The 26613-nt window shown below is 51.0% G+C and overlaps 1 protein-coding gene across 1 annotated transcript in view; it reads left to right on the forward strand.

Moving 5' to 3' along the window:
- The first annotated feature begins 12603 nt into the window (after positions 1–12603).
- The window catches only part of Osbpl2 (oxysterol binding protein like 2), a 46341-nt gene continuing 32331 nt past the window's right edge, over positions 12604–26613 (forward strand). Inside the window, exons 1-2 of the mRNA XM_050153059.1 lie at positions 12604–12761; positions 13092–13186. The gene's annotated coding sequence lies outside the window, so the exon portion shown is untranslated. The remainder of the gene's footprint in view (positions 12762–13091; positions 13187–26613) is intronic.

A 26613-nucleotide genomic window follows, 5' to 3' on the forward strand; every position in this document is an offset into this window, starting at 1 on the left:
GGACTGAGTAACATGGGGGCCCACCTGCTGTGTGTCTCCCTTCCCTTCAGGAACTGCTCCTGTCTAAGCCTCCGTAGATGTTTCTACTTGCTGCCCACCCCCAGAGAGCTACCCGGGGACCACCTGGGAAAAAGAGCCCTTCCTGGTGGCCAGCAGCTGGGTGGACACACTTCAACCCCACTGCCCCACAGCTGTCTACAGTGCTGGTGTGTTATGTTCCGTACAAATGAAGAGCAGGCAGGGTACCCATGTCCTACAGCTACCTGCACCCTCATAGGAACTCTGAGGAAGCCAAGCTCCATAAGGACACCCAGCTAGGGTCACTTCAGACCCTAGCGTGGAAGGTTCAGCTGCATGATCTTGGGAGGAAGCTACCCAATCTCTTGGAGCCTGGAAGTCTTTTTGTGAAATTGGAGGCCAGAAGAGGTAGGGAGGTTGAGTTAATCCAGAGGTTTAATAAGGACAGTGGCTGATGGTGATGTGTGCCCCCTATAGGCCAGACTCACTGCTTGCATGCATGACCTCATTAGCCCCCAGACGCCCTATGTTATGACACGACCTCTGGGTCGTGTCCCCTCTGGGTCGCATATCAGATATTTACATTATGATTCATAACAGTAGCAAAGTTACAGTTACAATGTAGCAACAAAATAATCTTATGGCTGGCGGTCACCACAATGTGAGGAACTGTATTAACGGGTCACAGTGTTAAGAGGGTTGAAAGCCAATGCTCTATGTAGGGTCACCTGCGTAGGGACTCACAGACCTAGAGTTCACCCTCTCAAGGCTTGTAGTCCTGGTTCACTGGCAACCACACAGGCTCAGGAACTTGGCCGGTCCTGATTGGACCAAGGCAATGCATAAATAGGAAAGGTGGCTGTGTGGCACCCTACCCTGGAGGATTCGCCCAAGAAGAATTTTGTGTAGATAAGGCCAGAGGCAATGCCCAGTGTCCTGGTGAGCCAGGAGCCTTGGAGGAAAAGGCCTGTGGATGGAGACAGGGAGCCTTGGCTTGGGACCATGTGAATGCCATGTGATATGTACATGACAGTGTGTGTATCATGTGCAGACACCCACCTGAGTGTACCTTATGTACTGGCATTTTAGCAAAGTGTGGTAACCACACTGGAGGCTCATGTGGGCCCAGAAGCTCTAATCCAATGTCTGAACCCTTGTTCCTGATGTGCTGGATGCCTGGCCACGGACCCATCTCAGGAGCAAACTCCGAAGAAAGAGCCCTTCGAGGAGCATACCTGGTAAGGAGCCAACCTTGCAGCCTCCTAGCTCAGGTTACCTTTGCTTACCCACTCAGCCTATGCCACCATGCGAGAGCTTTCAGAATCTCCATCCGTGGGCACATGTACCCACATATGCAGTATCTGGTTAGGAAATCAATTCTCAGTAAAAGAGGCCGGGAGTGGTCCAGAACCAGAACCCCAAGCCCTGGAGGAGCAGGGACAGCCTTCTGCAGGCACACAGGCTGGAGACAACGGCCTAGAAAGATAGCTACTGTCCTGCAGGGTATGTACTGTGAATCAGAGGCATTTCTGCGGAACTTCATCTGCAGAAGGCAGACGTAAGTGTCAAGAAACTGGAGCTGATGGGTAAAAAGTAAAAAAGCCACCCCTAGTATCCCTTTCAATAACCCACCAGGGAGCATGATGATCTTCTTGGAGCAGGGACCAGCAGCTAAGGACATTAGGGAGGGTAGCTCTAGTCAGCAGAAAAATGTGGCACAGCAGGGATTCAGACCCCTTAGATAGGAAGGTAGGCTCCCAAGACCCACACAGGGGATAGATGCAGCAGGGTGGGGGATTGGTGCATGGAGGGGGGGAGGGATCCACTATCCTGCTTCTGCCCAGGTCTCTTTCATAGGTCACTCTCTTCACCTCCTGCCTTTACCATAGCTGGTGAGACCCAGTGGGCTAGGACCAGATTCTTGTTCTCAAAGGGATTTCCCACTGAGAGGGGTTTATTAGGTCATGGACAATAGACATAGAAAAGAGCGGGGGGCGGGGGGAGACAGGTTTGGGAAAGTGGATAGTGGCAAAAACCGGTGGCCCAGTCTAACAGAGCCAGGAAATCAGTGAGGCTGAAGCATAGACAGGCAGCCAGGAGGGCTTTTGAAGGAAAGTGGAGAGACTTCTGCTGTGGACAGGATGCTAATGTTTCCTAGGGGTGGTTCAGGAACTCCAAGAGGGTTTGAGAGGCATCTTAAAAGATCCCCGGAGCCGGGCGGTGGTGGCACACGCCTTTAATCCCAGCACTCGGGAGGCAGAGGCAGGAGGATCTCTGTGAGTTCGAGACCAGCCTGGCCTACAGAGCTAGTTCCAGGACAGGCTCCAAAGCCAGAGAGAAACCCTGTCTCGAAAAACCAAAAAAAAAAAAAAAAAAAAAAAAAAAAAAAAAAAAAAAAAAAAAAAAAGATCCCCGGGCACAGTGGGGTTAACTGGGCAGGAGGAGGGTGGAAGCCCAGAGCCAGCTGCAGGCGGTTGTGTAATGAAGTCCAAGTGGGGGACCTGAGGACTTCTGGATGCCTTTCAAGGCCAGTACAAGCTGTGGAGGAAAGGGGACAAGAAGTCCAGCCTACCTCCAGAGTTTAGGGTTTAAGTACTGCAATAGCGCAGTGTTTGTAGCCGAGACATGGAGCAGGCTGAAGATGCTGGGTGCTGGGTTTGAATGTTCCATGACTGAATTGCAGTTCACACTCAAGAGGATAGGTATAATGCGTTACTGGGGACCAGGGCAAGAGTCGCTCTGGGCTGAAGACGCCCACCACAAGTCACAGCCTCAGCTTAGCTAGTGCCGACCTCTGGTGCTGTCCCAGTGGGTCTTCTGCCTCCAGCTTTCTTCCTCACTGCCAGAAAAGACTTTTCTCCTTTGAACTAAGGGTGAGCCTGGTGCCACTGCCTGCAGAACTCTGTCCCTGCTGTGTGTGGGCATGGCTCACTAATGAGAAATAATGTAGGAACAGGGGCCACCAAGGGCTAGTTGCAGGACAGCTGTCCAGCTTGTAGCGGCCCCAGGGTCTGGTCCCTCACCGTGTTACTTCCTCAATGGAAATGATGCCTGTTCTCTCCTGCAGAAGCTCATTTGAATATGGGAATGTAGATTTTTCTTTTTTTGTTCCATGTCCCCCCCCCCACCTCCCATCCCGTGACATTCTGAGCCAGCTCTGGGTGCATCCTGATGAGCTCAGGGCCCAAATGTGATGAAAATGTTGTCTGAGGCCATGGTTTGGAAAACACACGGGGTCCGACTGCCCTTGTCTCTGACTTTAGGAGCCAGGTGTCAGGAAGGACAAAGGAGACGGGAGCTAGAGTTGCTATTTGGCCAAGTGTGACAAAACCCAACTCCAAAATTCTCTAAAGAAAGACATGGTTGTTGTTCCTTAGGGCTCAAAAGTCCAGGGAAGGCCAGATTCAGGAATAGTAGCATCAGGGTGCTCAGAAAACAGCTTTCTTTTCCAGCTTGCCTTTCCCAGACTGTCCCTGATATCTCCCCTTGCAGCAACCACCTTAGAGTCTGTCACATGGGTCTGCCTCTGACAACCATGGCAAATGTCTGTGATGGTGTGGGTCCACATAACTTGAACTCCATAATGACCATGGAGAAGACAGGAGGTGCGCGTTGGCAGCCATCGCGGCAATCATCCCTGCAGGTGCCCCTGGGCTCCCCAGTCAACAAAGTAGCCTGTGCTGGTGGTGTCCGAGAAGCCCACACTGTCCTAAAGAGAATGATCTAGCCAGAGGAGGGTTGTGGGGTCTGTGAGGGTTGCTGGGCCAGGTCTCTGAGAACCTGTGTCTACCCTGCCCTGTAGGGCAAAGTGAGCAGTGGGGTGAGACAGAGGAGTGAGACATCAGTCTGCTGATGCCACATCTGCCGGTGAGGCTGCTGGAGAGGCTGTTGTAGCGTAACAGGGGACGGTGTCTCGGAAGGCCACTTGCTCCCTGCGGTGCCGCTACGGTCCACACTGGCACCCGTGGAATCTGGTTGGGTGATGAGCACTTGCAGCTGGTTCGAACTCGGCCCTGGCACATGCAGGCATCTTGTCCTAGACAACCACAACAGGAAAGCTGGAGAGAAGAGAGGAAGCTGCTCTCTCCCAGAGTCCGTGCAAGGCCCTCAGGCAGGGTGGGGGTTGATGTGGGGCTTGATGATGGGGTGGAGACCAGCCCACAGTCAGAAGCCTCTACCCTTTCCCCTGGAGTGTTTGGAGGAACCTCTCACGACTGTGACACGGTAACAGCAGGCCTGCCTGCCCACTCAGCCAAGCTCCCACCCCTTCTTATCGCCAGCTCTCTGCTGGGACCATTGGACTAGAGATGTTCCAAGCAGCTGTGAACGGTGAATGCCACACGATGGAGCATCGCTGGGCCAACTCTCTGACTACTTTGTCTCCAGAGATAGGGACAGGTGCTCTAATAGAGAGCCTTGCTCTGGAGAAAGAAGAGGCACAGCCCCCAGTGTTCTGTCCTCACAGGCCTCCCAGCAGCCTAGCTGGCACCCACATTGAGTCCCTCTATGCCCTTAGCCTGGTTCCTACTAGGTAAGTCTGAGTATTCCTCCATCTGGACTCTTGGGGTGGGGGTTGAGAAAGACATTCTCTGTGTACCCATAGCTACCTGGAACTCACTTTGGAGACCAGGCTGGCCTCAAGTTCAGAGATCCATCTGCCACTTGCCTCTCCAGTGCTGGGATTAAAGGTGTGCACCACTCTGCCCAGCCTCTGCGTGGACTTGACCTGTGCCTGGCTGTGGCTGGCCACCTGCTGTCTGCCCTGGGAAATGCCACCTTCTCTGCAAAGGTCATGGCTCCATACTCTGTGCATTTGATTGCCACTATGGCTTGTCCAGGCTGAGTGCTCCTCCTGGTCTTTCCGTCTCCTAGTGTCTCTGGGCTCCTGCCCTTTGCTCTCTGTAGTCACCACACACGTGACGGCACCGTGACCAGGCCTAGTGACGCTCACTCTGATGTAGACCCTAGTCTGGTGGTTTAGAGGCTAGATGGTCAAGTAGGGGCCCAGTCATACTAGGCTTCCCCATGTGGCCAACCACTGCCTCCTGCTCCTGGGGTCATGGGGAGGACCAGGCATTCCCTTGTCTAGTCTGTCCTTGTCCTGGGTGAGAATAGCTGCCGAAATGACTCACTGGGGTTGCCATGGAGTCTCACAGCTGGCAGAAGGGCACTCCACCCAATTGGAGCAAGTGTCCTAGGTGCCAACGTCTTCCCATGCCCCACTTGAAACCCCCTCCCAGTCACATACCTTCAGACTCAACCCACCAGCATCCCAGAGGGTGCCCTCAGGATGGGATTCTCCACTGTGCTGTGCTAAGCCAGAGTTCTTGATGAGGGTGGTGCCTGCACCTTTGTGAACGTACCCGGTTCCCATAGCATTGTGTGGACTCTCTCTAACCTAAGAGGTTAGAGTCCTGAACCCTCCCTGAAGCTCTCAGAAACAGAAGGATAAAGAAGGTGAGTCCATGTTGGCTTAGAGCCAACCCTGGCTTGGAAAACCCTGCCCGCTGTGAGGTGGCTCTATTTACTCCCAATGTCCCCTGCGAGTCCAGGCTGCTCCTTAGGGAACAGGCATCTGTCAGGAGAATAAAAGTAAGCCAAACCATGCTCAGGGCAGGGCTGTGAATGCAATTCATGACTCAAGTCCCTGGATCCTTGAGAAAGGAAGGGTGCAGAGTAAGGGGTGAAGGGGTGTGTGTTGACGCACCTGTGAATGTGTGTTTGAGTGGCAGCAGGATGAGCTGGGACCAGGAAGAAGCTGACCCACCCTATAGAGACGAGTCAGTATCAGAAACGTGTCCTAGCTCCAGAAAGGCCTAGGATGGCTGGGTGGGTGGGTATCTGAGACCCTGGTTGACACCTGCATCCCACACAGTCATCCATTCACCTGACATACTCACAGCGCACAGAGTCAGAGCACAACAGGAAATCAGAGACTAGGCTGTCCCCAAAGGCCTGCCAGACTTGTCAAAGACAGCAGAGTTGAGGCGCTGGTGGCAGTCTGGGCTTATGGAGCTGGGACTGATGCCTGTAAGGGCTTCCACAGTACTGATTCCTGAGGTTGTAGTTCTACATAAATCAGCTGGGTGGCGCTAGCGCTTACCCGTCCCAGCTGGGACAACAGGGGTCATGTGTAGAAAAAATGGCTGTGCTAGAACTGAGAACTGAGAGGAGCCAGAGTCTGCCCAGTGCAGACCACGTAGGTCCCTGCGTCTCTGAGGGACCGTGTCTGTGCCCCAGGTTCCTGTGTTGTCCCTGCCTAGATTCCAGACTGCCTTCCTTCTAGTTCCTGAGTTCTACCCCCACTCCCTCTGGTCCTTGGCCTGGATACACACGTCTGTTAGCACACACACCTGACACAAACACACTCTATACACCCAGGGCCTTAGAGTCTGTCTTGAGTGAGTCACCTGTGTGGGACTATGGTTTTTGTTTTGTTTGGAGACAGGGTCTCTATATGTAGACCAGGCTGTCCTTTAATTCACAGAGCTCCACCTGCCTATGCTTCCCCGAGTGCTGGGACTAAAGGTGTGCATGGCCACTCCCGACTTGTGTGGTTGTGACTTGTGGGGATCCCAGCCTAGGGTGCCCAATGGAGTTGGTCATTTCATTCTCCCTGTAGGCATGGTCGGCTCTGTCCTATCCGGTTCTGTGCTGATCTACTCACACCTTCTGGTCGATGGGACTATTTCTCCATCCTTTCCTATGTGCAGCTGGACCAAGGGCTCAGAAGGCCAGGCTGCTTTTGAAGTTAGGATTCTGGGGAAGCCTTGGATTAGCTCTATCTCTCGGGGGTGTCCTGGGCCTTGAGGCCCTTTGAAGCCAGGGCTAAGGATGTCTTGAGTTTCCTGGCTTTTCCCAGCCCTGGCAAAGTGCTAAGGGAGAGGTCCTTTATCGGCCCTTTCATCTTCCCCAAACAACCCCAACCTGATAGCCAGGCCCATCCCCATACCTGGAGGGAATATGTCACTGAGCTGGTTAAGATGTTAGCCATGTGCCCAGCCCATTCCCTTTACATGGTGGCAACTTTGAGAGGAAAATGTGGCCTAAGAATTTCAAGACAGACACATCAGTACAGTAAACCCAGCTTGGGTCCTGCACACTGGCATCAGCTTGTGTCCTGCACACTGGCATCAGCTTGTATCCAGTGAGACCCTCTCCACCACAACTTGGGGTCCAGGGCAGGGCACCTTGCCCTCTGTGGTAACCCAGCCTGGCACACAGGCAGCCTTTGACTGTGTCTTTCCTGATTACCTCTCCCAGGGTGGGCCAGGGCTACACACCCTCCCCCAGAAGGACCCCAGTTACCTGGCTGCCTCTTACTCATGTCCCTGGCTCTGCCTTATGGAACAAGCATGGCGGTGCCAGGAAAGGAGGCTGGCTTTGACTAGCTTTCCTCACCAGCCTGGGCTAACACCAGGAAGAAGAAAACACCTCCATTCTTTGTCCAGAACCCCTTCTCTGTCCTCCATCTAGGCTCCCAGGCGTGTTTAACCTGCCCCTCCCATCCGGTGTGCAGCTTCCCTGGCACTGAGGCACAGCCAGCGGCTCCGGCCAACGCATTTGGCTCTCAGCAAGCTAAATCTAACCCAGCCCAGCTGTCGCTCCTCCAGCTCCCTCCTGCCCTGCCAGTCCCCTGCACGAGGATGTGCGTATATTCCTGTCACCCAGCATAGGCCCCTGGGACTGGTGGAGCGGGGCCAGGGTCAGGCATTCTCTGCACCTGCACTGCGCTCATACTGGTCCCCAAGGTCAGTGTGCAGCAGGTGCTGGGGGGGAGGGGTGCTGGGAGAAGAAACAGGGACCCGTCTTCCATCAGCTTGGGTACAGCCAGGAAGAAGGCACCACAGTTTCCTGGGCCAACCCCATGCTGGGCTTTGGAGTGGCACTAAAATGATGAGGTGGAGCCCCACTGGCACCCTGTCCCCACTGTCCTTGCCCCCATGGCCCACGCCTGACTGGGATAGGACACTCAAGGTTGCTTCCAGAAAGTTCCATTATTATGGGCTGAGATTATTGTGTGGGGTACAGTCCCAGCCACTGGGCCCTATGGGGGGCCAGTCTCAGGTCTCCTGTAGGTGAGGCCAGCAGGTGGGTCTATCTGATAAGCGACCTCTTTTGAGCCTGTTTTATTTAGGCCATGACACCCTCAGCTAAAGCGCTGCCGCCTCGCCAATGTAGCATAGGATGGTGCTCCAACCAGTGAGATGTGAGCAGAAAAGTTGGAAACCCGCTTTCCACCTGCCATGGTATGGCAGGCAGAGGGAAGCGCGGGTGCAGGGCCCGTCATTCCTCATCTCTGGGGCAGATCTTCCAGCAAAGGGTTCATCTGGTGGGGCAGCGTTGCCGTCTTCCCCTTTCATCCTTCTGTCTGTCTGAGAGATGTAAGGTGATGGTTAGAGCACCAGTCGCTGTTTGGGGCCACGGAGTGACATAGACCAAAAACTAGCCCTGGTTGAGTGATGCAGCAAGGCAGGAGCTAGACAGGACAGCTTGAGCTCCGGTCACGTGGGAGAAAAGCACACTTTTACTCTGTTGAAGCCTTTGTTATTCTGGGCTTCCTCCGAAATGGAGTGCTTGCTAACCAATCCTGAAGGGCAGGCAGACAAGGCGGCTCAAATGTTTCCTTCAGCTAGGCAGGATGCCATTCCAGTGTCCTGTAAGAAAATCTCAGTCTTCATAAATGCTGGGTCTGCGTCGGGCTCTTTGCATGCAGACACCTCTGTACACACTGGTGGGAAGGACTCCGGTCAGCCTCGTGGGGAAGGAAGAAACAGTCGGCTTTGAAGATTTTTCTCCCCAACGCTCCCATGACCTTGGGAAATACTAGATACTGGCAAGTGAGGCCTCCAGACCTCAAGAAGGCAGACTCTGGGGGCCTCTTTGATCATTTGTGTTGAGTTGTTTGGCACTCAGCTAATACAGTCCGTTCTAGGGAGCTCAGCCTACTACTGGGTACACAGCACTCAGAATGGTCCAGCAGCTGCCTTGGAGCTCAGAAGGGGGTCTCTGGGACCTCCCTCCCCATCTCCTCCGGTTCCACACTCCTTGACTTCTGCAAAGCCTGTCACTGGTCAGGTTGATAGGGTAGCTTCCCAGAAGATGCAGGAATGACGGAGTCAGCTGGGGGCAACTTGAACTTTGCTGCAACGTAGAGGGAACTGTGAGGTGAAAGTTATTGGGGAACACCACTTTTCCTGCTTTATTTTGGCAGAGTTTAATGGGTGCAGCTTGTTCATGTCCCAAAGCCATAGGGGAGAAAAAGAATAAGAAAAAGCCCTTTGCTGCTGCTATTGATAACTTGTCTCTTCACGAGGCGGGTTCAACCTAAAAATACCCTCCCTCCCCAACAGGGAAGCCAGCGTCGTCACGTTGCAGAGGAAACTTGAAAGTTGCCTGGGAAAAATCAGCTAAGCCACGTGAGCTGGGCCAGGCCTCTGTGGCCAGGCTGCCCACTGGCAGTCTGCTTCGTGTCCCCACAGAAGATTCCATGGGCACGCCTGAGGAGAACGTGGAAGTGTGCTCTGCCAGGGACCTGGGAATGCGGGGTGGAGATGGCCTCGGGTTGGCGTCAACAGCAGGGGCCAGGTGGGGCCACAGTACCAAGGCACCCAGTTCCTGGTTGCCACACCCTGGCCCAGCTGGTCTACAAACAGGCTGAGATGAGGAGATTGCACTCTGGCAAGGAGGTAGGAGGGAAGCGGGTGAAGGGCCGAGGGTGGCGGGCAGCCCGGCCCTGGGCAAGCTGCAGCTCTCTTCTAGAATGGGAAACATAAATCTCTCTCTCTTCTGCCTCCTTCAGGGCTGAAGATAGGGAACAGGAAGATGTAGTGCATGTTTCTATCCGGCTGTGACCAACCACAGTGCCAGCTGTGGTCAAGGGAGGTCTGTGTGGGGGTCATGAGAGCCACAGACAGATGGCCTGCCCACAGGCATGGGGTAGCCACTTCCCTTGTCAAGAAGACAAAGGGGTGAGCTAGAAATTCAGTCAGGGAGCCTCTGCCCTCCATCCTAAGACCTCGGAGTTGTCTTGGCCTCCAGGATCTATTCTGTCACATCCCACCTCCACTTGGGACTGGGAGGTACCCTTCGTTCATACCATGTGGGGGTGGGGTGGCACCCCTTATAGCATCCTCTATAGGCTGTGCTCTCATCCAGGTCCCAGGAACAGTTTAGGAAGGAACACATCCCCAAAAAGTCCCTTGAACCAGCACTTCTCAGACACAGAGAGCATTCTCAAAGCCGCAGCTGGTTGGGGGCCTTGTGACATGGAACCTGATCTCGTGGCCCTCAGACATTGTCCCCTCAGGGAACTCTGAGCATTGTGTCCCAGGGCACATCACGGACTGCTGGCCCATGAGACTTCTCTGGGCCTCAGCACCAGGAGACACGTAACTGGGCCGAGACTCAGTCTGACATCTGTAGAGTGGGAGAGATGATACATGTCTCCTTAGTCAGCTGCTGAGATGGGGGAGCCGGATAGGACACGTCCATCATGGGACACTTGGGGGTCATTTCAGCCATCTTCACTGTCATGGCAGGACCCAGAGCCACCCTTGTCCCTTTCTATGCCCTATGAGTCCATGTCTAGAGAACGTTGCTAAAGAATTAGCCACTGTGTGAGGATGGCGAGGGCACCTCCAACTTTGTCCCAAAGAGCCCCCTCACCGATTTAGGGGTGCTGACTCACCCCGTCCTGCACCTGAGGCTGCTGAAAGCAGCCCCCTGGCTCCCGCCTGTTAAAAGGGGTGGAGAGCCAGGTGCACACTGGTCATCTCAGCCCTTGACAGGTAAAGGCTAAGGGGTGAGGAATTCAAGGCTATCCCTTGGCTGCAGGAGCTTGAAGATGGGTGGTTCGAACGCCATCCCAGCCCCAGGGAACACCTGAGGTCAGCCTACCATGACTTGGGTCCTGAATACCCAGAGACCGTCCAGCCTAGATGGCAGGGCCCTGAAGCTTGAAGTAAGAAAGCAGGTGCTCCCCGAGGCCTGTCCTTTGCACAGGGACTGGTCTTGGAGGTTTAGGTGAGGGTGTGGCTGGTGATGGGTTTGAGGGACTCTAAGCTGGACTTGGCCAGCCACCCCCAAAAAAACTGCAGAACCTGGTCAGCCTGACTATCTCCGTGGCAACCAGCTAGCCGTCCTTGTCCTGGCTGGGGGGCCAGCTGCCGCACCCTTCCATCAGCCCTCAGCGGGCTGGAGTTGCTTTCTTCAGAGGTAACCATGGCAACGCCTTTGTTTCGGAGGCCTGGCCCGCCTTCCTCTGTCTCTCTCTTTAGGAGCAGAGCGTGCAGGGGGCTCTTTTCCAGTCCCAGCACGTCTTCCCAGCGCCACTGACAAGGGGCCACCAGAAAGCCAAGCTGCCCCTGGGGTGGGAGCCAGAGAGGCAGACAGGGTCTGCTCTGCTACAGAGACCCATGCACTCGTTCGGTGTTTGCAGAGCGCAGGAGCATCTGCAGAGTGGACCACAGAGGCACCCAGGGGTCTCTGCCTGAGCACCACCTTACCGGAGGTAGAAGTGTGGCCTTGGGGCAGGATCCTTCAGCACTGGCTGAAGGTCATATGTTCTTCGTGATCTGTGGTTCAGGGGGATTTTGGCAAAAGCACAAACTGGCTTAGAAGAATCCCAGTTAGTAGAGCAACTGGAAAGCCTAGGAGAGACGTCAGGTGCAGCTGGCTCTGGGGGACCTAGGGGTCTTGCTTCCTCCTTGGCTTCACGCTCTCAAGCCGGCAGACACCTACGGGAGCCCCAGTCTCCAGTATTCTCTCACCTCACTTGCTTCTCGGAAGGTTTGTAGAAGACAAGAGACCTCTAACTTACTTCCCTCTGGTCTGACATTGAGCTGAACCTCCTGGCTAGGACAGGACCACACATGCCTGTCCCTATGCAATTCCTGTAACCGGGAAAGTCCTATGCCAGCCAGTAGCCATCTTGTTTCATGTCACCCCACCTGTCTCAAACCAGTCCACCGTTCAAATGATATGGAGCGTGGTGAGCCCTGGCTGCAGAGGAAACTGAGTGCTCATGGAGGTCAGTTAGCCTTCCTGAGGCCAAACAGCTGGCAAGGATGCCCGTTGCAGACGTGTGCCCAGAAATTGCTGGCCTTAACCAGAAGCCACTGCAAACCACAGGGCGCCTAAGGGTGTTAAACAGGATAGACAGGCCAGGGGGGCAGCTGCAGGGGTGAATTGGCCCCAGGCTATGTAGAGCCACGTTCGGTGCACAAAGGCCAAGGCGACAGTGGTCGTTTGTCTAGTCCTTAGCAACCTTCAGAAACACCTCTGGGGGTCCGTAGTGGAAGGGCGGGTCTAGCCCAGAGCCAGCCGGATGGTCCACGCCCAGCCACCTGACTCACTGTTTGTAAACTAGCCTCTCCCAAGACCACGCCCCTTCCTCCTTCCTCCCCCTTCGTCCTAGCTTCAGTAACTGCAGAAACCCACCTTTTCCAAGCGCTGATTGGCTGAACGCGCCGCCACTCCCCCGTGTGGGCCGAACTCCGAAGGGGCCGACGGAGAGGCCGTACGGAGAACGTGATCAGCATAGCCCCGCCCCCGACGCGACCTGCGGGCAGGGCGCCGATTGGACGGGCGGCGGATGACGAGCACGGCGCGGGGCGCGGCGAGCGGCGCGGCGGGCTGTGGGTCGGAGAGGCGCGGGCCGCACTTCCGCCCGGGTGTCAGTGGGTTGCGGGTTGGTTGCGGGCCGCGGGCGAGGTCGGCGGCGCTGCGGGTACCGCGTTCAGGTGAGTGGGCCGCGGCGGGGCGGGGCGGGCGAGGACGGGGCTCAGGGAGGCCCGCGGGCCGCCTAGGCCTCAGCCGGCTGCTCCCGGGCTGGAGAGTCGGGCCGCTAGGCCGCCGCCGCCGGCCGCCGGGAGTGTGGACGACCGCGCGCTGGACAGGGCCCCCGTGGGACTCGTGCGAGGTCCGCGGTCCGCGCGAGGCACTCCGGCGTTCTCGGGGCGTCCCGTCCGCGCTGCGGTCGGTAAGCTGCGCATCCCGTCGGGGCGCGCGCGAAACTTGGTGCCCGCGGTGGCCTCACGTCGGAGGTCCTGTCTCTGTCTCTCTCTCCGCAGAGTCGGGCGAGCCTTCAGACTCCTGTGCCGGGGAGGCAGCCAGGGCCGTCAGCTCTGCGCAGAACCAGCCCCTCCGCGCCTCGTGGGCCCAGCAGGTAGGTAGGTGGAGGTGGCGGCGCGCAGTCCGCCTTGAGGGTCCCGGCTCCTCCGAGACGCTGCGCCCTCGGTCTGGGGCAGCTCAGTCTCCGGAGGACGACAGGCTTTTTGGGTATCCCTTTTGGGTCGGTCTTGACACGTCAGGTAGTTCTGTGGGGCTCCACACACACTTCCCGGAGGCCCGCGTTCGGGCTTGGCTCCACACCGTCGGAGATATTGGAGGGACAGCTCCTGAGTGGGGTCTCCGGTCCTGGGCAGCTCCTAGTTGTCTCCACAGAGAGCGCGCCCTTCCTAACTGCCACCCGCCCCCTCTCCCACCTTCGTTTCTGTTTGTGGCCTGTGACATCGCCTGTACCAGTAGGAGATACATATGATCCGTTGTGTGCAGTGGGCGCTGGCGAGCAACAGGTGTTCCAAGTATTAGTTCACTGCCGTGAGTAAGGGGAGCCGGAGTGCTTGGGCGGACACCGGCTCCATTGTCTCCAGCACCTCCCATGGTGCCATGTAAAGGGTGGCAATGAGGAAACGGGTGGCTGCATGCCCTCCGTGGAACCTGCCTTCCTGTCTGCCCCAGGTACAGTCTATTAATAACAACTCTTATCTCAAGGGGCGATAATTTTGAGCAGTTATTTGTTCTAGATCATTAGACGCATGAGTCTTACAGCCGTCACTAGCATCCTTATTCCTGAGGAATGGAGAGGTCTAGAAGCTTGCTGCAGGTCACAGAGCAGTGGGTTACATAGCAAAGGCGCCATAACTCCGGAGTTCCTTTTTTTCTCTTCTCTTTTGCCTTGCTAGAGATGAACATGGTGTAATGCCTGTCAGACAAGTGATCAGCCTCTGTGCTATTTCCTCAGCCGCAATTTCACATTATTAAAAAAAGCTTTATTTTTGGCATTATAATTATATCACTTCCTCCTTCTCTTTCATCTCTCCAAATCCCCTTTTTTCTCTTTCAGACTCATGACTTCTGTTTCTTTATTGTTTCATATGTGTGTATCTACATATGTACCCTTAAATACATAAAGCGACCAGCTCCGTGCATGTCATGTTATTTGTATGTATGCTTTCACGGCATTGGTATTGGGTACCAGTTGGTGTGCTCTTCACATGTTTCCGTTGTTACTTTTGAGGCAGCATCTTACCTAACTGCCGAGAATGACCTTGAACTGGCATCCTTTCCACACCCCTGTCCTGGGACCGCAGGCCTGTACCACAGCCCCTGGCAAGTTCTTGTTCTTTTTGTTGTTGTTTTGTTTTTGAGACAGGGTCTCACTGTGTAACATTGGCTGGCCTCCAACTTGATTTGTAGATCTGCCTGCCTCTGTCTTTCAAGTGTTGGGATTAAAGGTGTGTGCCACTGTGCCTGACAATATAAACATGTTTTAAAAAGAATGTGAAGCAAGGAATGATGGGATGTACCTTTAATCTTACCATTCTGAGAGGCCGGCAAATATCTGAATTCAAGTTCTAGGCCTGCAAAGGACACGTAGTAAGACCTTATCTCAAAACGTAACAAAAACTATTAGCATAAATTAAGTATATTTTATTAGCATATGTTAACTATGCATTTAATGAGTTTCATTATGACATTTTCATACATGTTACGTAATATATTTTGATCAGATTCATCCTCCTTGTTCCCTTCTCATGCCTACCTCCCCAAGTTTTCCATTCTCTTTCCATTATATATTTTTTAAATTACGTTTTAAAAATTTATTCTATGTATATGTGTATGTTTCATCGTGTACATGTTGAGGTCATTGGACAACTAGGTGGAGTTGGTTCAAGTCTTTGGGCTTGGCAGTGAGTGCCTTTACCCAGTGAGCTTTGTATCTTGCCCATGAGTTCACTTTTTTTTTGTGAGAGGGGTTTGTTGCTGTTGTTTGAGTGCTGGGATTAAAGGCATATGCCACTATGCATTGTTAAATTCACATCTTAAACAGAACTCCATCCTCACTTTCAACATACAACAAACATGTTTTGGGGGAGGGTCTCTCCACATTGCCCTGACTATCCCAGAACTCATGGTGTTGTATTTGGACTTTCTTTTGACCACCAGCTCCTAAATAATGACGAGGAGACTGACTTATTATGAAATCTTGGTCTTATCTTAGACTTGTTCCCAGCTAGCTCTTAAAACTTAAATTAACCTATTTATATTAATCTAAGTTCTGTTATATGACTTGTTACCTCATACCGTATGTCTGACTTCCTATGTATCTTGCTGTGAATCTCCTGCCACGTAGATTCTTCCCTAAGTTCCTCTCTCTCCCTGGAAGGCTCACATATCTCTCCTGCCTGGATATTTGGCTATTCAGCTCTTTATTATACCAATCAGAAGGTACCTTAGGCAGGTAAGATAAAACAGAGACATCTCTGCACAGTGTGATCAAATAACCTGCAACACTGTAGACCAGGCAGACCTCAGACTCACAGAGATCCACCTGGCTCTGCCTCCTGAGTGCTGGGATTAAAGGTGTGCTCCATCTTGCTTAGCCTAACTTTCAATATTAAGGTTTTTATAATCCCAGCATTTAGGAAGGCTGAATTAGGAGGACTGAGGGTTTAGGCAACTCGGGCTACAGAGTAAGTTCCCGTGTCAAAACAGAAAACAAATCAGAAACCTCGTGGGACTTTCACTTAGGATTTGTGGGTTTTTTTGTTTGTTTGTTTGTTTTTTTTTTTTTTTTTTTTTTTGGATTTTTTGAGACAGGGTTACTCCTTAGCTTTTTGGTTCCTGTCCTGGAACTAGCTTTTAGACCAGGCTGGCCTCGAACTCACAGAGATCTGCCTGCCTCTGCCTCCGGGTGTTTATGAATTCCGAGTGCCATTGAATTCCTGCCACATACCTTTGGAGATACTGTGAGTTCTTGTTCACAAAGGCAATTGAAAATATAACTTTACTTTTGTTTTTGTTTTTTTTTCAAGACAGGGTTTCTCTTGTAGCTTTGGAGCCTGTCCTGGAACTAGCCCTTATAGACCAGGCTGGCCTCGAACTCAGATCCGCCTGCCTCTGCCTCCTGATCCTGAGTGCTGGGATTAAAGGCGTGTGCCACCACTGCCCAGCTTTCTTGTTTGTTTGTTTGTTTGTTTATTTAAGATTGTGTGTGTGTGTGTGTGTGTGTGTGTGTGTGTGTGTGTGTATTGTACATTTCAGTGGTACCAGTGGAGGACAGGAGAGGGCTACCAGTGATTGCTGGAAACAGAACTCCCAGAGAGCAGCAAGAACTCTTAACCACTGTCTCTCTGGACCCTGCTATTTCTTTTTTTTGATTAGAACATTTTTGTTGTATTTTAATTCTCTGTGCTGCCTAAAATGAAGTTTACTGCATCTTGAAAATGATTTCTCTGATACTCCCTCTGGAGAGCTTTGCCTGCTTCATCTTAGTTCAGGTATGGGGCAGATGCTCTGGGTTGTTGACCTGTGGAGGGGGAGGGGCCTGGGTCCTGGCTGTTCCCTAGCTAGGAGCAGTCACTGTTTCTTCTTACCTTCTGTGCTTTGCCTTAAAAAAGCTAACTGAAGCCGGGCGGTGGTGGCACACGCCTTTAATCCCAGCACTCGGGAGGCAGAGGCAGGCGGATCTCTGTGAGTTCGAGACCAGCCTGGTTTACGAGAGCTAGTTCCAGGACAGGCTCCAAAACCACAGAGAAACCCTGTCTCGAAAAACCAAAAAAAAAAAAAAAGCGTAACTGAGAAGAATGTAGGTAAAATGTAGCCATATGTAGGTAGGTGCAGGAGGGCACCTTTGCTCCTCCCCCTGCAGGGTGAGAAAGACACAGACGTAAGTACAGTGTGGAGTCCAGAGGACCCTGGCCAGGCAGGTCCGCGCTCCGGTAGAATGCATTGCTGAGAAATGAAGGCCATCAAGCTGTGTTCTACTTATAAAATCACTCCTGGACACTTGAGGGCATGGTTTTTTTGTTTTGTTTTGTTTTATTTATTTATTTATTTATTTATTTATTTATTTATTTATTTGTTATATATACAATATTCTGTCTGTGTGTATGTCTGCAAGCCAGAAGAGGCACCAGACCTCATTACAGATGGTTGTGAGCCTCCATGTGGTTGCTGGGCATTGAACTCAGGACCTTTGGAAGAGCAGGCAATGCTCTTAACCACTGAGCCTTCTCTCCAGCCCCTGGGCATGTTTACTGTGACTTGCTGTGGGCACTGTGGATGTAAGGCAATGTCTCCTGGCATCACCTGCTTCCATTTGGATGTTGACATCTGATGTTCTGCTTAGCACTAGTTGGCCAGTTCAGGTTTTAGTCCCAAACTTCGTATAACATTAAGTTTGATTGAAACAGGTCAGTATTTGAACATAATTGTTAAATGCTTCAGTCATGGGGCCAATGAGATGGCTGAGGGGATAAAAGCATTTGCCAGGGAGCCTGAGGACCTGAGTTCATTTTCTGGGGCCCTGATAAATGTGGGACAGCAAAACTCTACAGAGTTGTCTGTGGGCCTTTCCTGTGCACTGTTTTGTGTGTGTTACCCTAGAATAAACAGATACATTTTAAAAATACTTCAGGGCTGGAGAGATGGTTCAGTGGTTAAGAGTGCTGATTGCACCTGTGTGGAGACTGACAACTGCCTGTAACTTACATGTGTGGAACACAGACAAAAGACCAATAAACATAAATAAAATTTGAAAAATACCTTAATTACCTTTAATCCAAGTACTCGGGAGGCAGAGTCATGCAGATGTGTGAGGTTGAGGCGAACCTGGTCTATAGAGCGAGTTCCAGGACAGCTAAGTCTACATAAAGAAACTGTCTTGGGGCTGGAGAGATGGCTCAGTGGTTAAGAGCGTTGCCTGCTCTTCCAAAGGTCCTGAGTTCAATTCCCACCAACCACATGGTGGCTCACAACCATCTGTAATGAGATCTGGTGCCCTCTTCTGGCCTTCAGGCATACACGCAGAAAGAATATTGTATACATAATAAATAAATAAGTTTTTTTTTTTTTTAAAAGAAACTCTGTCTTGGGGGTAAAAACAAAAACAACCAAGCCAAACAAAGCAAACTTCAATCATAAGAGTTAATAGTCCAAGCTCTAGTTTGATAATGGTTTTGGTGTCCAGGTTTAGTCCTGAGTTTGTGTCTGTGTTGTTGAAGTTTTGACTTGTTACAATGTTTGCTAGCATATTTCTGCTGCTGATGCCAGCAAACCCTTTCAGACTACTGGTTGAGTCCTAGCTATGACCCTTGCTTATAGACATGGTCATGTGGCTCACAGAATGTGCCCTGAACTTTGTTACAGACACTTCATTCTTTCCAAAATAAGGAAAGAAAGTGGGGTCTCTTGGCAGAGCCTCCAAGCACCGTGTCTTTTAGTTGGTGCAGTGGTGGTGGTGAACCTGGGAGGATTGATTCCAGGAAGTGGCTGTGTGTACTGCTGCTGACTGCTTGTGTGTGTCTTTTTCTTTGCTTATTTTCTCCTGGTCCCCCCCCCCCCCTCACCCTTAAGAATACCTGGTTAAGGGGCTGGAGAGATGGCTCAGAGGTTAAGAGCATTGCCTGCTCTTCCAAAGGTCCTGAGTTCAATTCCCAGCAACCACATGGTGGCTCACAAACCATCTGTAATGGGGTCTGGTGCCCTCTTCTGGCCTTCGAGCATACACACAGAATATTGTATACATAATAAATAAATATTTAAAAAAAAAAGTACCTGGTTAATTTTGAGAAACACTCTCTGAGCTCTTGGCCTGTGCAGAGTAGGGCTGGGTGAAAGTGTGGGATGTTTACCTGTTGGGGCTGACAGTGCCTGACCCTGGTTTGGGCATTGGAGTAGTCTGAACCTGTGTTAAAGTATAGCAGGTAGGTAGCGTCCCAAGGGCTCTTGGCTGGTGTCTATGGGCAAGTTTCTCAGAAGGGCTAGACTGCTGGTTTAGAAAGATGCCTGGTGAGTGCCTGCATTGGTGAATGCTGGCGTTCTTGCGGTGGGGACAGATATTCATGGAGAGCAAGATACCTGCTGGGAAGCTGTGCTGGGTCTGCTCTGGAATCTGTAGATGCAGCTGTAGAAGGGGAGCCACAGTGGCACACTTGGCAGATGAATACAGCTGGCTAGAGGCTGGTGTAGAAAGGAGCAGCTGCAACCCTGCATCAGGAAATGACAGTGCTTTAAAAACAGGGTAAGCATGTAATCCAGTGTCGGGAACACCCCAGAGAGGGTAAAGGAACACCATAGTGATGAAAGTAGGTGTCATTAGTGAGGCCACCCCAGAAACTGTCAAAGGACTTTGGCCAGATCTGGGGTGTACCTCACTTCTACATATGCTCAGTCCCATTGCTGGTCTCTCCCAGTGATGTGTAACAAAGCCCGCACTCTAGATTTAATAGTTACATTTGACCAGGAGGTTTTAGGCCAGAAGGGTAGAGAGACGTGGTCCTGGTTCATCATCAGCAAACCTGGGGCACTTGTGAGAGAGAGCATAGATTCTGGTTCAGTCCCAAACCTGTGAACTCTGGATTCCCAGAATTCCAGAGGTTGCATCTTCGTCAAACCCCTTTTTTGGATCAGGGACCTTTGATCACCTAATCAATAGCTGAGTCACCTTTCTGCAGACAACATAGACACTGAATTTAACAACTTTTTTTTCCTTTTTTTTTTTTTTCTTTTTAAATTCTTTTGTCTTTTGCAGGAGGATCAGGGTTTGTGATTCTCTGACCTTGGTCTTATTGCTACTTACCCCTCCCCCAGTGCTCAGGAAGAATCTTGGGAGTGACCTAGGTAGGTTTAGTTTTATCGTGACAAATTTCTAAGCACAGTAAAACCAGTTTGGTTAGTGAGGTTGAGCAAGATGATGAGGAAGGGCCTGGAGAGGAAGAGGAAGCTGGCCAAAGAGGACGACGAGTCTGGGAGCAGACTGAGTGCAGTGAGGGTGATCAGGGCCATCCGTTTGGTTCTGCAGCAGCCCCCTTCTCTGGCTCTTCCAAAGCTGTGTTTTCATCACAGCAGATGATCAGCAAGGTGGTGGTGGTGCGTTGTTGGGAGGAGCAGCAGCCACATGTAGCAGAGGCTTGACCACTTGTCTGAGTCTGCTGTCTCAGTGGCAGACAAAGCTGTGGGGAGACCCACCTACAACTTTCCGCTCACTCTTGAGCAGCTTTTGAACAGTTCTTTCCTGTCGTAGGATGATGATGACTAAAACAAACATTTTTGTACGAAAGCATTGAAGTCATCTGTATGTGCTTGAAATACGTTGTGCTGGATTATAAGATAATGTTCTTGAAGTGTGTGGTATGTTTTTGGTGCTTGCTTTGATATCAAGTGTGATCTAGTAAAGGAAGGAATCCATTATGAGTAATGGGCTTCAGGCTCCCCTTAGAGGTGACAGCCTTCCTGTCCCCTCTCTGCCCCTTTTTGGCCTGTAGTTGAGGGCCACCCTGCTGATGTGGAGAATGGAAACAGCAGGCGATTGGTGCTGTTGCTTCCCTTGCTTTTCTCAGGACCTAGACACTTCCCATTTCCTGTGTGAATTCCCAATAAACTCAAGAGTCCTCTGTGGCTGCAGAATTTGCCCAGCAGGTGTACACTAACAGCAGTTGCTCTTGCTGCTTGCTGGGTGGAGACTGGAGGCTGAAGTCAGCTGTCACTCACCCAGCTCTAGGAGTGGTTAGGTTTACTGTGGGATGGATTGTATAGCGCCTGGCAGGAAAACCACACATCTTGGGAGCCTGCAGAAAGCTGACGCTTGGACATGCAGGGAAGGAGAAGCCCATTTGTCTTGCCTATAGTGGCACTTCTTGTACAGCTGGGGTTAACTGTGTTTGACTAAAGGATAAGGAGCCAGTGGTCAGTGAAGGTCACTTCTGCTTCCTTCCTCAAGATTGCCTGTGCTTAAAGCTAAGGTCATGCACTCTCATCGTGATGACTGCAGGCAAGGCTAAAGCCAGCCAGCCATTCTTGTTGCTCTCCCCAAAGGAGTAGGGATTGTTTTTGTGATTCTAAATTTATCCAAAATTTGTAAAAAGAAAAAAAGAAAAGAAATAACCACTACACTTCTACCGTGAAGAGCTCTTCAGACCTGCTCTTTGATTAGTGTTGGCAGAGTATTGTCCAGTGACGATGTGACCTGAGAACCGCAAGGTGGTCTGGAGAGAAGATGAGACGGGCGTGGACTGTCTCATCCTCTGTCTCCTCCTGCTCGCTCTTAGGGAACTGGCTGTGGTATTGATCTGAGGTAGGCTGTGCTGCTGCTCTCCCAGCATAGGCCTAGATTTATGGGGCTAAAAGTCTCCAGCTTTGTTTCCTCCTTGTCAGTGGTTTATCCCGTGAGGCCCTTGGGCCACGCTGCCTTACCAGGCTGTTTGGAGTACCTGGTGTATGGAATCATGTTGACCACTCCCTCCTTCATCGTACCTCTGAATTCTCTGTGGCACGGTGGCTTGCTGGGTGTTGTAAGAGGATACCCAGGGACAGGTGAAAACAGCGATACTGAAGAGAAGGTGACCAAGAAGACAACATAACCCAGAAGCATTGTGCACCTAAGGTAGCCTTGCTGCAGGGGAAAGGGAGTCCCTCACTAGGCTGTGCAGAGGCTTCTGGTATAGCTATGTGTTCAGATTGTGGAGCCAATTTTTGTCTCTGTGACTTAGCTTTCTCATCCTCCACCTCAGTCCAGGATGTTGCCTTGAATTCCTGCAGAGCAATTTTGGCCATCGCAGAAATGTGTTCTCTTCACAGTGCTCCTGAGTGACTCTTCTTTCATGTTGTGCATCTGGGGTCCCACAGGCCCACCTGGGGGATACAGCCAGATAGTTGGTGCTGGGTCACTGACTCCATGTTGAGGAAGGCTTGACTTTGAGGATGTGGTGGTGTCCTGACTTGGCCTCATGAGTTCTGTTATGTTTTGCCCATTGCCCGAGTTTATCCGTCAGCTTTGACAGGAAATGTGGCTGTGGGGGTCTTGGGATGAGAGGTGCTATCAGGAGCATGGTGCTCATGGCTACTCTTTCTCTTTGGGGTATCTCTTACATTTCTCTAGACTCCTGTGTCCTTACCTACCCTTGAGAGAGACTGGGATGGTACATTGGGCCTCAGCTTAGGCACTTGTGAGACTTCTCACTGTTTGAGGACTCCTGCTCTGTGATCCTGCTGCGTGGTCTCTTAGGACAGGGCGAGTCCTTCAGTAATATCTATAAGCTTCCTGACTGTCATGCAGGGTTGGGTGTTGGAGACTAACATTCTCCTGCAGAAACTAGTGAGAGAGTTCCTGCAGCCTGTGTTTGTTTCACAAATTTTTTTTTCAGATAGGGTCTCCTCTGCCCAGGCTGGCCTTGAATTTTCCATCCTCCTACCGCCTCCACCTCTCATATGCTGAGATTACAGATATGTGAGAAAAAGTGGCTTTAGCATGTTTGAATTGCTCATGCATGCAATGCTTTGTGGAGATCCTATCTAGCTTGCCCCACCTGTTTTTAGCAGCAGAGGTTTTCCCTGATTAGATTTTCCAGCAAGTTACCAGTGATATCCCCCTGGTTGTTCTAATGACTCACTGTCCAAACATCTAGATCTCCCCTTCCCTCCCTCTCCTTCTTTCCTATTTGTTTGAAAAAAGATCTCAATGTGTAGACGAGGCTGCCCTGGAACTCCAGATCCTCTCGCCTCGGTCTCCTGTGTTCTGGGATAGTATGTATGGCCAGCATATCCAGCTCTAGATCTATTTTTGTAAATAACCTAAGATACATTGTAGGAGTAAAGTAGGAGAATTCGTGGAAGTGGTGGGGCATTTGGGGCCTGATTGGGTCAGGTCCTCGTAAGATGGAAGACAGCAAAGAGAGGGTACCTTCAAGAGAGCCTGGTAGGAGCTCTTTTCGAAACAGGTTGGCATTTAATGGGTAGCAGAATTGTCAGGTGTCCCAGGTTGGGGAGGGTCTACAGTGATGAGTGCTTGGGTACCAGATGGAGGGAGAGCCCTGCCCCCAGCCTGGGGTTATTTGTGGAGAAGGCGGAAGGCCAAAATGATGCCCAGCTGGAGCTAACTTGCTGGGTTTTCTGTAGAAGTCAGAGAGTGAAATACCTGACCAGACAGCACTAAGGCCTTCCTGAAGCAGTCCTGGTGGGTTGGTTCTGAGAGTAGAACCTGTAGGCCCGTTGCCCAGGCAGTAAGGTCTACCTTTCCATCTGCTTTATGTGTGAGCTCAGCTTTGGCAGAGTGCTGTGACAACACACAAAACACAGCTCGTGGGCCAGTGAGTTGCTCAGTGGGTAAGAAAGAGCTCTTGTTGCCAAGTCTGTTGACCTGGGTTCCATCCCAAATGCTGGAAACAAGAAACAGCTCCACAAGTTGTCCTCTTACCTCTCCATGTGCCTCTGGCACACATACCCTCTCTTCCCTACATACACATAGGAACACATAAATAGGAAACAATAACCCACAGCCCTCTTGGACTTTTCTGCTGTAGGTTGTAGGTGCAGTGTTGCTGTCCGATGATGCTCTTAGCTTTTGGTTGGTAGAAGCCAGCAGTCTGCTGAGAACACATTCCAGACATTTCCCTGATAGTTAAAGAGGTGTTAGGTCAAACAATAAGGTGAGCAGTGAGTGGCAATTAAGGGGAAGAACAGTAATCCAAGATAGTTTGTCTCTGTGTCTGCAACACTCTGACTCTCCACAGTGGTGTATTCTATTCAGAAAGCCAGACTTAGTTTCCTTTAACAGAAGAGGCTCAGTTCCCAAATATAGCTTTGTATTCTCTCGGGGTGTTCTGCTAAACTGATAAAACACAGAGCCTGCAGGTTACAGATGTGTAGACCCATGTTCTGGTTCAGACCCTGGAGATGGGGCAGACTTGCAGAAGGTCTGAGGACCAACCAGGGCAATGCTTTTCCACCCTGCGAGCATCTGGACTGCTGGGCACCTGGGTGCCTTGTGGTTCACAGCCTCGTCTTCCTGCGGATCTCCATTTAGCTGTAGAGGTCCATCAGGAAAATTCCCTGGGAGCACTGCGTGGCCATCTCTGAAGCCCCACTTCTGGTAGCTATTGTCTGGCACCAGGTTTGGCCTGACAGCACAGCAGTCTTCTCAGGCCCTTGAGCACCTCTGTCTCCTCAGGGCGACCTGCACCCATGCTGGGAGTTAACTTGAGACATCCTGAGGATGCGTGGGAAGACTGCGTCCTTGACCTTTGGAGTCTTGTAAAAAGACTTTCCAGGTTGGGTTCTTCTTTGTTGTTTTGGTTTTTTTTTGAGATGAGGTTTCTGTTTGTAGCCCTGTCCATCCTGGAACTCACTCCACAGACCAGGCTGGTCTTGAACTCACAGAGAACCACCTACCTCGCCTCCGAGGGCTAGGATTAAAGGCATATGCCCCACCTGGCCCAAGATGGGTTCTTGATTGTAGTTGGACACCAGGGTGCATGTGGCAGGGACATAGGCTAAGGGGACCACAGTGTCTCAGTAGCCAGCAAGCTTGTGTCTGACCTCACGTTTTATGCCCTTGTTACAATGATTTTCTGTAATTTGCTTTAGATTGGAAAGCATGTAAAAAGAGCAGGCCGGCCCTCAGCATCTTTTTATCACAGAGCTTTTACACACACAGCAGGAAAGTACACGTGTACTCTCGGGTACCTCTGCCCAGCCCTGACAGCCACCTTCCAGGCCTGTTCTGCTGTGGACAACTAACAGGATGCTACCTGATTCCCATGCATGTTTCTGTACAGCTCTAGACTATGATGCATCTTGAAAGCCATTGCCATGACTCCTCACACATGCACTGATCCTCATGTCCAGTGATCCTGATCTCTGTACAACCTTGTTTGAATTTGGCTTCAGGCATGATATTAGTATCTTTTTTATTAAAAAATTACTTTATGTGTATGTTCTTGAGTGTATATATGTGCACTGCATGCATGCAGGAGCCTACAGAGGTCAAAAGAAGATTGGGTCCCCTGGAACTGAAGTTATAGACAGTTAAGAGTTACCATGTGAGTGCCAAGATCTGAACCTTGGTCTTCTGCAAGAGCAATAAGCGCCGTTAACCTTGGAGCCATCTCTCCAGGCCCCATCAGTGTCTCTTTTGATGTTTTGTTTTTTTTTTTTGAGTAGTCCTAGCTACAGCTCTGTAGTCCTAGCTGTCCTAGAATTTGCTCTGTAAACTAAGCTAGCTCCAACTCCCAGAGATGCTTGCCTTTGCTTGCCAAATGCTTGAATTCAAGGCTTAAAGGCATTCCCCACTGTCTGGCCTCCATTTATGTCTCTCTTCTTTCTTTCTCCTTTTTTTTCTTTTTTTTTTTAAATCTCTTTCTGAGACAGGGTTTTTCTGTGTCCTTGGTTGTCCTAGAACTAACTTGATCCCGTAGACCAGGCTGGTCTCAAACTGTGCTCCACCATTGCCTGCCAGGCATTTGTGTCTTTTTCTTTTGTTGTTTTTCTGGTTTTTGTTTTTCAAGACAGAGTTTCTCTGGGTAGCCTCTACTCTCCTGGTCTAAGAGATGCACCTGCCGCTGCCTCCCAAGTGCTCTACCTCTGCTCTGCTCATTTGTCTCTTTTTAGAGTAGCTTTCCCCTCAGGTACTAAGGATTGGGCTCAGGTTTTAGAAATGCTAGGCCATCACTCTACCAACTGAACTATACCATAGCCTCTCAAAGTAGCTTTTTACTTGTTTGTTTGTGGTTTTTGAAACATGTATCAATGTAACTGAGGCTGGCCTCTGACTTGCTTTTTTTTTTTTTTTTTATAGGTCAGATAACCTTGACCTAATCTTCTTGCTTACACCTTGGGACTGTTGGGGTTATGGTTATATGCTACCACACCAGGCTTCAAGGTGGCTTTGAAGTGAATGATTTATATGTAATAAAATGTATGTATTTGAGGTATAAGGTTGAGATGAGAATATAGCCTTATATAGTTCAGCATGTGTGTTAGCTCATGCCTTCCTTTGTGCATGCCACGTACTGCCATAGAATCGCTGCTCAGTAGGGATAATGTCTGTCCTCTACCACTGTCTCTTCCTTCCCTGTGACTTGTTTACTGGAGAAACTGTCTCTGGCCTGCAAGGGTTCAGAATCTGAGTGTTGCTGTTTGGGCTCCCACAGTGTCTAGCACAATCCTTTTCTGAGCACTTCCTTAAGTTGGTAGATGAAGCCAGATGCTGGGCTGCATTTTGGCAAGATTTTCTCAGCAGGATGGCTTTAGTTGGCCATGTGTTTTTTTCCCCTGAATACACAGACTTTGTGTTACTGCTTTGATGGCCACATTTGATCTCAGCCAAGGGCTAAGAAGCAGTTTTACTCTTTTTGTTTGTTTTGAGACAGGGCCTCATGGATCCTGGGCTGGGAACTGAGGACAGTCTTGATCCTTCATCTTGATCCTTCTTCTCTGGAATGCTGAGATTACAGGATTAGGGTTCACATGGTACTGGGGATCAAGCCTAGGGCTTCCAGCATGCTAGATGCACACTTTATCAGGTGAGCCACA

The sequence above is a fragment of the Alexandromys fortis genome, unplaced genomic scaffold (genome assembly GCF_014885135.2).
Source record: "Alexandromys fortis isolate MF-2015 unplaced genomic scaffold, M_Fortis_MF-2015_v1.1 scaffold_81, whole genome shotgun sequence".
NCBI classification, from domain to species: Eukaryota; Metazoa; Chordata; class Mammalia; order Rodentia; family Cricetidae; genus Alexandromys; species Alexandromys fortis.